This window comes from Otolemur garnettii, unplaced genomic scaffold, assembly GCF_000181295.1.
Source record: "Otolemur garnettii isolate 467f Iridium unplaced genomic scaffold, OtoGar3 scaffold00008, whole genome shotgun sequence".
Classification (NCBI taxonomy): domain Eukaryota; kingdom Metazoa; phylum Chordata; class Mammalia; order Primates; family Galagidae; genus Otolemur; species Otolemur garnettii.
The window spans coordinates 6,559,286-6,569,542 of NW_003852403.1; the positions used below are offsets into that span (position 1 = coordinate 6,559,286).

A 10,257-nucleotide genomic window follows, 5' to 3' on the forward strand; every position below is an offset into this window, starting at 1 on the left:
GAGTCTCTCATGTACTGCTACGCCCCTGGCTTCCTCTGGTGGAGCCTGAGGACCCCCAGGAAAGTCCTGGGAGGTGGGGTCTGACAGGCAGAGGTGGGGAGGGTGGGTGCAGGTGAGCAGCTTGCCCTAACTGAAGGTCCCATGGGGTGCAAAGACCCCTTTCCTCATAAAGGTGAGTGGCCAAGGTGCTGCTGCCCTCTGCTGGCTGCCCAGGAATAAATGGACAGCAGGGCCAACAGGGCTGGACAGCGCTGTGGGGCTCCCTGCTGGTCTGTCAGACACCCAGACCCTGGGAGCCGGGGGAACCTCACGAAGGGAAACTGAAGTCTAGAGACAAGACAAGACAAGACAGGGGACTTTCTTTTTTTTCCTTTTTTTTTAGAGACAGAGTCTCACTGTATCGCCTGGGCTTAGATTTTCTTGCCTCAGACTCCTGAGTAGCTGGGACTACAGGCACCAACCACAACGCCCGGCTGTTTTTTTGTTGCAGTTTGGCCTGGACTGGGTTTGAACCCTCGGTATGTGGGGCCGGCGCCCTACTCACTGAGCCACAGGCGCCGCCCAAGACTTTCTTGAAGTCATGTGACAAATTACATTAGTCCCATCAAGGGACTGTGTTGTGCTGAAATACGGTCATCCAGTGGCCACAGGAGAACAGGCTGTCTCGGGGAAACTGGGGAAGGGGTTTCTGTTCTAGCAGGGGTAGGACCTGACAAGCTTCTCTGATGCTGACATCCCCCGAAGCTGGGGGGATCCTCCCTGGAGAGATGAGGGTGAGGGCAGCTAATGTGGACCTGCTCTCCCCTGGACCTCTCTCCTGCCCATCCCTCCACTCTTGTGCACCAGCCGCTTGAGTGTATCACAGGAGTGTTCCACCTCAAGGGAAGAATGCACAAGTCCAGAGGGCCCCCGAGAGGTGCTTGGCCCTGCTGCCTATGTGGTCAGGAGGCACCCAGGAAGAGGAAATGGGGGCCCAGGGCTCTGGACAGCACTGTGGGGCTCCTGTACTATGTTCTGAAGTCCTGGGGAATGAAGGGAGGTGGGGCAGGGCCCCACTTGGGTCCAGAGCCTGTCATTTTAATTGTCCCTGAGCTACTTAGAAGCCAGTATGGCAAAAAATGTGTCCATTTGCTACCCAAGGCTAAGTGGTTTTTAATTTATATCCTCAAAGTAAGCCAGATCCAGAGGAATTGGAATTTGCTCCCAGAGGTCACCTAGGGGATCGCAGCAACCTGGAACACTCAGGCTGCCACCTGAATGGGGAGAGGGTGTGTGCGTATGCGTGCTAGGGAGGGGAAGTCAGCTGCTTTGCCCTGCCAAGGTGCCTCAGAATCTCTGCCTTGCCCCATCTTTTTCCTTCTCATGGGGCAGGGCTGACGTTGAGGATGCCCAGGGAAGGGGGGACCTGGCAACAAGACCCAGAGGCTTCTAGAGGGGTCAGTGGCATCAGTCCCAAACTGGGTAAGCTGCTTCCCATCTTGTTGCCTTGTTTATAAAATGGGGATGGTAATCAGCTTACACCTGTAATCCCAGCACTTTGGGAGGCTAAGGCAGGAGGATGGTTTGAGGCCAGGAATTCAAGATCAGACTGGGCAATATAGTAAGACACTACCTCTACAAAAAATATCACAAATTAGCTAGACATAGTGGTGTGTACCTGTAGTCCCAGCTACTTGGGAGGCTGAGGCAGGAGGATCACTTGAGACTAAGAGCTTGAGGTTACAGTGAGCTATGATGATGCCACTGTTCTTCAGCCTAGGTGACAGAGCAAGACCCAGCCTACTGTGAAGGTTCTTCATAAGGATCCAAAAAAGTGCTCAGGAAAATACCTTGGGCACCAGGGGTGTCTTCTATGACCAACCCCACTTGACCCTTTCTGCCACTGACTACTAATCTCTAAGGCACAGGTGGACTCAGGTCTCTGCTGCTAAGACTGGTGGGTCAAGTGTCCCTTTCTGACTAAGCAGCAGGCTGGAGGGGCAGCGGTGGGGGGCAAAAGCTGGCTATTCCACCAACTGTGTGCCAGCCGTTGGGCCCAAGAGAGCTGGCACTGTGTCTCTGTGCAGTCCCCCACCCTGAGAGCCCTGGTCTCTCTGTCCAGTCAGATCGTACTGGTCAAATTTCCCATCGCTGCTCCCCACACCAACCCATATCCTATCACTCTCCTGCTTATAGCCCTGGAAGTGCTCCTCACTGCCCTTCAAATAATATTCAGTTATGTCCAAATTCTGCTCGCAGGGCCTGCAGGCCTTGTATTAGCTGCTCTCGGCTTCCTTCTGTCTCATCTTATATCTTCTTCCTTTCCTAGGCTGCAGCCACCTGAGCCTTCCTTCCACTCCTTGGGCAGATCAAGCCCCAGAGCCTTTGTACTAGCAGTTCCCTCTGCCTGGAACATACTTCTCTCTCATCCTTCCAAGGAGGTCACATCCTCAGGAGACTTTCCTGACTAATACTCTGCCCTCTCCCCCAGGTCCCTGCTGTGTATCTTTATTTGTTCCTTGACAGAGATCCCTTGGTGTCCAGCACAGGCCTGGCCCACCGCAGGGACCCAGTAATAACTGCTGAATGAATGAATGGACAACAGGGCTAAAGCAGGGCCAGTTACTGGCTCAGGCCATTGTCCATTTCAATGTCAAGCCCCCTGTCTTAGGCAGGGTCAGGATGGGGGGAGTGTGCCGCGAATCGTGGCAGCCTGCCTGGCCACACACCATGCATGGTTCCCACCTCCTTCTCCTACAGCTGCCAGCAGCTGGGGTGGGAGTGAGGGAGCCTCTAGTAACATCTGTCCCGGCCCACAGGGCTTAGCCTGGAACCAGGATCCTACAAAGAGGATTAAGGCAGCTGGGGGAGGGAGAAGGGAACCCAAGCTGAAGGATGAGGAAGTCTGGGCAGTACAGGGGGCTGCTTGATTTGGCCTGGTGGCCCTGAGGGAGCCAGGTGGTGTCACCTTCTGACAAGACCCTGGACGGGTCTTGGCTGCATCCCTGTCCAGCATTCCTCTCTAGAGAAAGGCTGTGTGACCTTGGGACATTAGTTACAGTAAGTCTCAGTGTCCTCTATAAAGTGGGGGAAGGTGACCAGATCAGGCTGACAGGGTCAATTCAGGAAGAGGGAATATACTGTGGGCCGGCTCTGCATCAGGCACAGACAGGAGCTTTGTAATGACGGCCTGTGTCATCATCATTTCTTCTGCTCCAGGCCAGGGCCACTTGGGGCCTTTTGTTTCCCTGCTCTCTGGAGCTTTTAGGAAACATGGTACCCTTGGACTACGCCCAGTGTTCCTGCCTGGCCAGGCAACCTTCTTGATCTCTCCCCTCTTCCAGCCGTGGGAGAGGCGGGCTCTCCAGCAATCTGTTTACCCACCTGCCTTTCAAAGCTGACACAGGGCCTTCTTAGCAGCTGCCCTCACTGGCCACCAAAGCACCCTCACACTTATGGATAGAGGCCACATGGCTGGGGACATCCACACTCCATGAGCATGTGGCTCTGCTGGCTGGCAAGCTGCTTACCCTGGCAGATCATGCCACAGCTCTGGGCCTGGCTTCTGCCCAGCTCATATCCTAGATCCTTGCCCAGTTCTCTGGGCTTTTGCACATGCTGTTCCACATTCCTGGAATGCTCTCATGATCCTCAGCTGCTTGGCAGACTCCTACATACGTGTAGTGGCCCCTTTTCTCAGTTTTCCATGATAGGTCTCACCTCCTGGCCAACTAAGGATTCTCTTCTCTGTGCTGTCTTCACTCTGTGTGCTGTTTCCCTGGTCTTCTCTTACACACCTGTCTCCCCTCACTGAAGAGGAGACCAGGCTTGGTAAAGCCTTGTTCATCTTTGGTTTCCCTGGACTTAGCAGGAAGGAATCACACCTGATAAAAGAGGGGTCACTCCATGCTTATTTGGCTGGCTGGCTGGCTGCAGCAGGGGCTCAGCGAACGCGTCCATGAGTGTGTGAGTGGATGAAGACTAGAAAAGGGCTCCATCAATGTCTGCTAAATGAATGAATGACTGGATAAAAGGATGGCTGAAAACCCTTTCGGAGTCTCTCTGCTTTGTTTATCTTGGAACACTGACTCCCAAAGTGAGCCCTGTGTCATTCTCATCCAGTGTGGGGAACCCACACAATCCTTGGGGACTGTGTCTCCTCATCAGAACGAGGTCCCTGACAGGGTGTGACTGTCGGGGGGGTGGAGGGCACACAGAGCAGGGCCACCCCCTCTGCCATTGATGTCTTCCCAGCTCTCACTCTCCCATGTCTGGTGGCCCCCTGACACCTGGACAGTCACACCAGCCATCCTCCATGGGCACAAGCTCAGGCGGAAGGTTGAGGACTCACCGTTAAACAGCCCATCAGGCTCTGCTCGAAGGGCCGCTGGAAGGCTCTTGGGTCTCCGCACCAGTCCAGCAGCTCCGTGGCAGCATTATGGAAGTTGGCAGGATTCTGTAAGTGCTGTGAGAAAGGAAAAGGAGGCAGCTGAGGCTCCAGGAATGAGGTTGGCACAGGCAGTGTGGGGAGTCTGGGGCAGGGAAGACCTCAGCTTCACCAGGGAGAGAAGAGTCACAGAAAGTGGCAAAGCGGATCAATAAGCTTCCTCACACTCCCTCCCCTCCACCTGCTCTTGGCATGTCCTTCCTACCCTCAGCCCATTCCCAGCAGTATGGAGATTAGGGTTTCATTGCAAAGATGGGAAAACCAAGGTCTAGGGAGAAGGCCAATGATAATCAGATAGTAAAGTGGTTTCTGGATGCTGGTGGTGCGGGGAGGTGAATCCTGCAGGGCTCTGGATGGTGGCATCTGGCTCACATACTTGGAGGCTGGTTCTCCATGAGTGAGGACAGGCTGGCCCAGAAGGTTCCTTCCTCATTAACCTCCATCAGCAAAGCCCAAGTCTGGACTCCCACCAGCTCTGGCTTCAGAGCAAGTTCTGCCTTAGCTAAATAGGGTGGGGAGCTGGGGGAGGCCACACCCAGCTGGGAAGGTGCACTGTAACACACAGTACCTGGACGGTTGTCACACTGGGGTCTGGTGTGTGGGGCTTGGTGCCCTATGGTCTGGTTCAACTGGCATGGTTAGAAAGGGTCTGGGTAAGGAGGGACTGAATTCTGGCGCCAGGGTGCCCAGGACTCTGGATCCTGCTTTAACCCAGGCCACAAGGCTGGCAAGGGTGGGGAAGGGTGGAGGGGTGGCTTTTGTGGCCTCCATTCAAAACACTTACTCTTCAAGACTCATCCATCTTCCCAGGCTCTCTAAGACTTGATATATATGAGTTGGATATATACAACTTGGCCAGAGACAGGGAGCCGGTTAGAGGCAAAGCTAGGATTCTGAGGTGGGACTTTGGCCAAATAGTGGTATGGCTGGTTGTGTCCTCTAGGGGGGCTCCTGGGGGGCATCCACAAGGGTCAACATGAGAGCCAAGCTGCATAGCTGCAGAGATGGTGGCACCTCCTGAGGACCCCACCTACTTTGGTTCTGGGAGAGATAGCAGCACAGCAGTCCAGAGTGGGTGGTCCTGCCATGCCCCCTGCAGTGAGAGCCTGCCCCAGAGCCAGGCCAGGTAGGCCTTAGAATTGGGAGGGGAACAGAGTGCACTGTGGGAGCCCCTGTGGGGCAGGTGCCCCGGAGTCACATTTTGCTTTCACCCCTGCAAGTCTCTAACCTAGCATGATCCCCTCACCCCCTCAAGCTTAGTGGCCCCATCTGTAAAATGGCAGTGCAGTGGTGAGGAAGTTGTTTCGTTTTCTTAGGTTTTCATGACTGTTGCTGCAATGAAGTTTGTGCAAGGCAAGGTTAAGAAAATGGATGAAAGAAGATGAAATGAATTAGAATATCCTCCTTCCATGGCAGTAAAGGAGGACAGAGGGCAAGCAAGGAACAACGAGCCTGCCAACATGGGGTGTGGGGAGGATTCAACAAGATGAGGCTTATATGGCCCCTGGCAAAGCGCTTGGCACATGGGGTGCTCTCCCAAATGTGTCCCTGGAACCACAGCTGCTGGCAGCAGCACTCAGCCCTATCTGCAAGGGCAGCACTCCCTGCCTTAGAGCAAGATAGAAGGAACTTCTCCGACAGAAGCAAGCCCTTGGAGGTGGCAGTAGTGGGTCTCACCTCTGCCTCTTCTGCCTTCTGTCTAAAACATGCCTGGCAGAGGCTGCGGGTGACATCTGGGCTCCACGTGGAAAGCTGTGCTGCCCAGCAGCCTCCCCTGCTAACCAAGTTGTTCCATTTACTTACATGATGTCACACCCGATTAGCAGGGTCAGCAGCCTCCCTGTGTGTGTGCAGCTCCCACAGCTGCCTGCCCACACTTGGCCACAACACCCTCCTCTGGGGCTCTGGGTTTGAGAGTGGCCTCTGAGTCTTGTTCTAGGGCCTGTGTCCCAGCCTGCCATATTTCATCACCTTTGAGATCCTCTGCTCTCACCCAGATACCTCATGTAGTCTTAGCTGTGGGAGTACATTGGGGGTAAAAACATCAGGCATCCCCTCTGCTGGCCTTTGTGCAGCAGCAACAAGGCCTAGGCCAAGGTCTCTCCCCTCTCTGTGCCCTTGTTGTCTCTTTCAACCATGAGATGGCTTAAGTGCACAGAGAGATGGAGGGATTGGGTAAAACATCCAACAGGACAGACCTGTCGAGACCCTGTCTTAGCCACTGAATACAAGGCCCTGAGGGTGTTACTGAACTTCAAGTCCTTCGTCTATGAAGCAGGGTGGTGATGACAGGCAGGGCTGCTGCAAAGTCTGGAACAACGTACGTAAGGAACCCATCACAGAGGAGCAGGTAAAGGCTGCCTTTGCTGCCTATTCCTGGGCCTCTCCACGGTTCCCTGTTTCTCTTATGAGCCTCTTGAGGGAAGAAACAGCCTCCTGGCCATGTCTGGAATCCAAAAGACTGGCTCAAGGCTCGACTCCCACAGGAAGTGGGGAGCTGTTAACTCTCCAGAGACGGTCTGTCTGTGCAGGCCAGCAACCCGGCCACTGCAGAATGGGTCCCCAGTGGCATGTGGAGGGCCAGGGCTGGGCCAGAATGAGCTTGACCAGCCTGTAATGGTCTGGGGATGGGAGCACATGCTTGAATCATAGGCAGAGGTTTCCCTAGCTGTGGCTTTTACTGGAAACTAACACCCTGATCCCCACCACAAAGGTTGCCTATCTCCACAGTTCCTCAGAAGAGAAGGGCTACATCCAATGGCCACTGAATCTACTGGGCCAGGAGCAGGGCAAGCCAGTGCCCAGGCCAGGGACTGGCTCCCCTGGAAGTGATGAATTCATCTTCTTATCAACCCATCTGTCCATTAGTCCATCCATGAATCAAATGATCCATCCATTCATCCATCCATCTGTCCATCCATCCATCCAAAAATGAATCAATTCACCCATCCATCTATCCACTTACCTACACATCCATCCATTCACTACTTTATCCATCACTCACCCACCTACCAATCTATTCATTCATCTATCTGCCCATTCATCCCAGAAGTTAATCTATCCAGCCACCCACCTATCTATTCATTCATTCATTTATCCATTCATCATCTATATATAACCACCCGCCTACCCATACGTCCATCCATCCACCCAGTCACCTATCCCCTATGTATCTACCAGTCTACCCTTCCTTCACACTCACCAAAAACACTTGGATCTCCCCCTAGGCTGGGCCCCATACTAGACTCTGCCGACTTAGAGATGAACACGGCACATCCTCTTACCCCCAAGGAGCCCAGCCTGCTGAGGGACCTGACATATGCTCATAGGGCCTATAACTCCAGGGAGAAAGAGAAGGGTAGGTGAGGTTACTGGGAGCCCAGGAAGCCCTTGAGCTTAAGGATAGGGGTGTGCAGATGCTCAGAAGGGCCCCTGGGGTTGGGGGTGGCTGCTGAGCAAGAATAAGCTGATTTGCAGGGCACTCCATGTGGAGCCAGATGTGCCCTTAACCTCTGGGCGGGGCATGCTGTAGAGAGGGAGCGCTGATTTTCCCAGGACTGTGAGGTTGAGAGGGGGCAAAGGCAGCTGAGCTAGAGGCCTGTGGCAAAGAGGGGCCACAGGGTGCTGGGGGTGGGTGTGAATGCTGGCAATGGTTAGAGCCAGGCAGGTGGGGGAGGGAAGGCTGTGTGGAGAAGTGAGCCTGCTGAGGGAGCCACAGCCCTTTCCAGCCTGAGGTCTGCACAGCCGACACATCTGTCATCCTCCCCGTGTGCAGACATGCTCGCCTTTCTATTCTGATTAGGTTATGGGATGCCTGAGAATCAACAGTCCTCGGCCAGCAGCGGTGCCCTCTGGGGCAGCTGTAGAGCAGACGGATGTCAGTGCTGAGCTGTGTCTGACCGGAGGTGCGGGAGGAGGGGCATGGAGGATGCAGGGAGCTCTGGCTGGTCCAGGGGGCATCCGGACCGCCTGCTCACAATCACAAACGTGCTGCTGTCTGGCCCAAATGCAGAGGCCTCTGTGTACATGTGGTGCATATGCATGCGGGGCAGGCAGGAGAAGGCAGCTGGGACTCCACCCATCACTGATTGATGGTGCGTTAATTATACCCATTTTACAGATGAAACAAGGTGAAGCAGCAACTTAAGATTGCACAGCTCATAAGTGGTGGGATGGGGGCACAGGGTCACTGACTTGTAATCTGAGCTGAGTATGCCATGCTACAGGGGGGAGGGAGCTGCCCATGGTGGACCCAGGGAGCATCCCAGGTCTCAAGCACACCCTGGCTCCTGGTGACACGGAGGTGGTTGCAGGGAGAAAGGCCAAGCTAAGAGCAGGTCTTTTTTTTTGAGACAGAGCCTCAAGCTGTCACCCTGGGTACAGTGCCGTGGCATCATAGCTCAAAGCAACCCCCAACTCCTGGGCTCAAGCGAATCTCTTGCCTCTGCCTACCAAGCAGCTGGGACTATAGATACCCGCCACAATGCCCGGCTACTTTTTGGTTGCAGCCATCATTGTTGTTTGGTGGGCCCAGGCTAGATTCGAACACACCAGCTCAGGGGTATGTGGCTGGCACCTTAGCTGCTCGAGCCACTGGCGCCCAGCCATAAGAGCAGGTCTTGGGAGGAGTGGTGAGCCCGGCACATGGAGGGGTGATGGATAAGGGGCGGTGACAGTACTGTGGGGGGTGGGGTCACTGCCAGCTGCTGCCACAGGCAATAGAAACTGGGTCAGAGACAGAGTTGGAGGAGGGAAAGGGAAGGCGGGGGAAGAGGGAGGCACTTGTCTGGTTTCTGTTCTGCTCTGCAACTGTAAGCAGAGGTGCATAATTGGCATTTGGGAGAGCTGCTCAGGCTGGGTTCAATCTGTAACAAGTCTTCTTCAATTTCCTCTCCTCAGACCTAGCACCGGCACCGGCTTCCAGATCGCTCTGTTTGATGCTAATGAGAGGACACACATCTCTCCTTCACTCCCGAGGAATAACCACAGCTCCTCGGGGAGGCTCTGTTGGACCCTGGCTCCCAGGAAGGGGAGGCTGGGCAAGGGTGGGGGCTCTGCTCAGCTGGGGGTCCTAGGGCTTTGGCCTACACTAGTAACCGGGGCTTTCTGCTAAGCCTGCCTAGGTCAGGGACCCCAGCCCTAGCACTTCCCCCTCCATTGCTTAGACATGGTGGACAACAGCCACCAATGCCTTTAGCTGATCAGCTACCATGTGCCAAGGCTGGGCTAGGTGTGTCACAGCAGCCTACAAGGTAAGTCCCACCTGACATAGGAGGAGACAGAGGCTCAGAGAAATGAAGGACTAGCCTGAGATCCCACAGCGGGGACATAGAGGAATGAGGACCTGGGTCTGTGCCCCTCCCTGCTGCCTCCCTCAGTAAAATGACACCATTAGATCCCAAAGGAGCGGCATCACTGGGCCGCAGGAGGCTGAGCCCAGGTGTGTCACTCCTGGCCACCACTGGGGAGCCTCTGTGAAGGGTCCCCCCACCTCCTAAGAATACAGATGGGGGTACTCCTGAGAGAACTGACTCTTGGGTTTGGCCTGAGCATCAGCAGGGTAGGGAACTAGCCACCCGCAGGGATGAAGTCCTCAAAGCACTAGTAGGGCCCAGTTGTAGACTGTGTGACTTCAGGCTACTCCTTTCCTCTCTCTGTGCCTCAGTTTCCTTTCCTGTAAAATGATCTAATTCCTTAGCTGGGCATGGTGGCACAGCTGCAGTCCCAGTGACTCATTTGAGCCCAGGCTTCTATAGTGCACCGTGATGGTGCCTGTGAATAGCCATTGAAGGACAGAGGATAGAGCAAGACCTTATCTTGGAAAAAAAAAA

General features: G+C 54.6%; 1 long non-coding RNA gene across 1 annotated transcript in view; it reads right to left on the reverse strand.

The window, feature by feature from the left end:
- Window positions 1–4,319: 4,319 nt before the first annotated feature.
- LOC105886410 overlaps window positions 4,320–10,257 on the reverse strand; it is a 135,072-nt gene continuing 129,134 nt past the window's right edge. The window contains exon 6 of the long non-coding RNA XR_001161002.2: window positions 4,320–4,444. This is a non-coding gene — a long non-coding RNA (uncharacterized LOC105886410). The remainder of the gene's footprint in view (window positions 4,445–10,257) is intronic.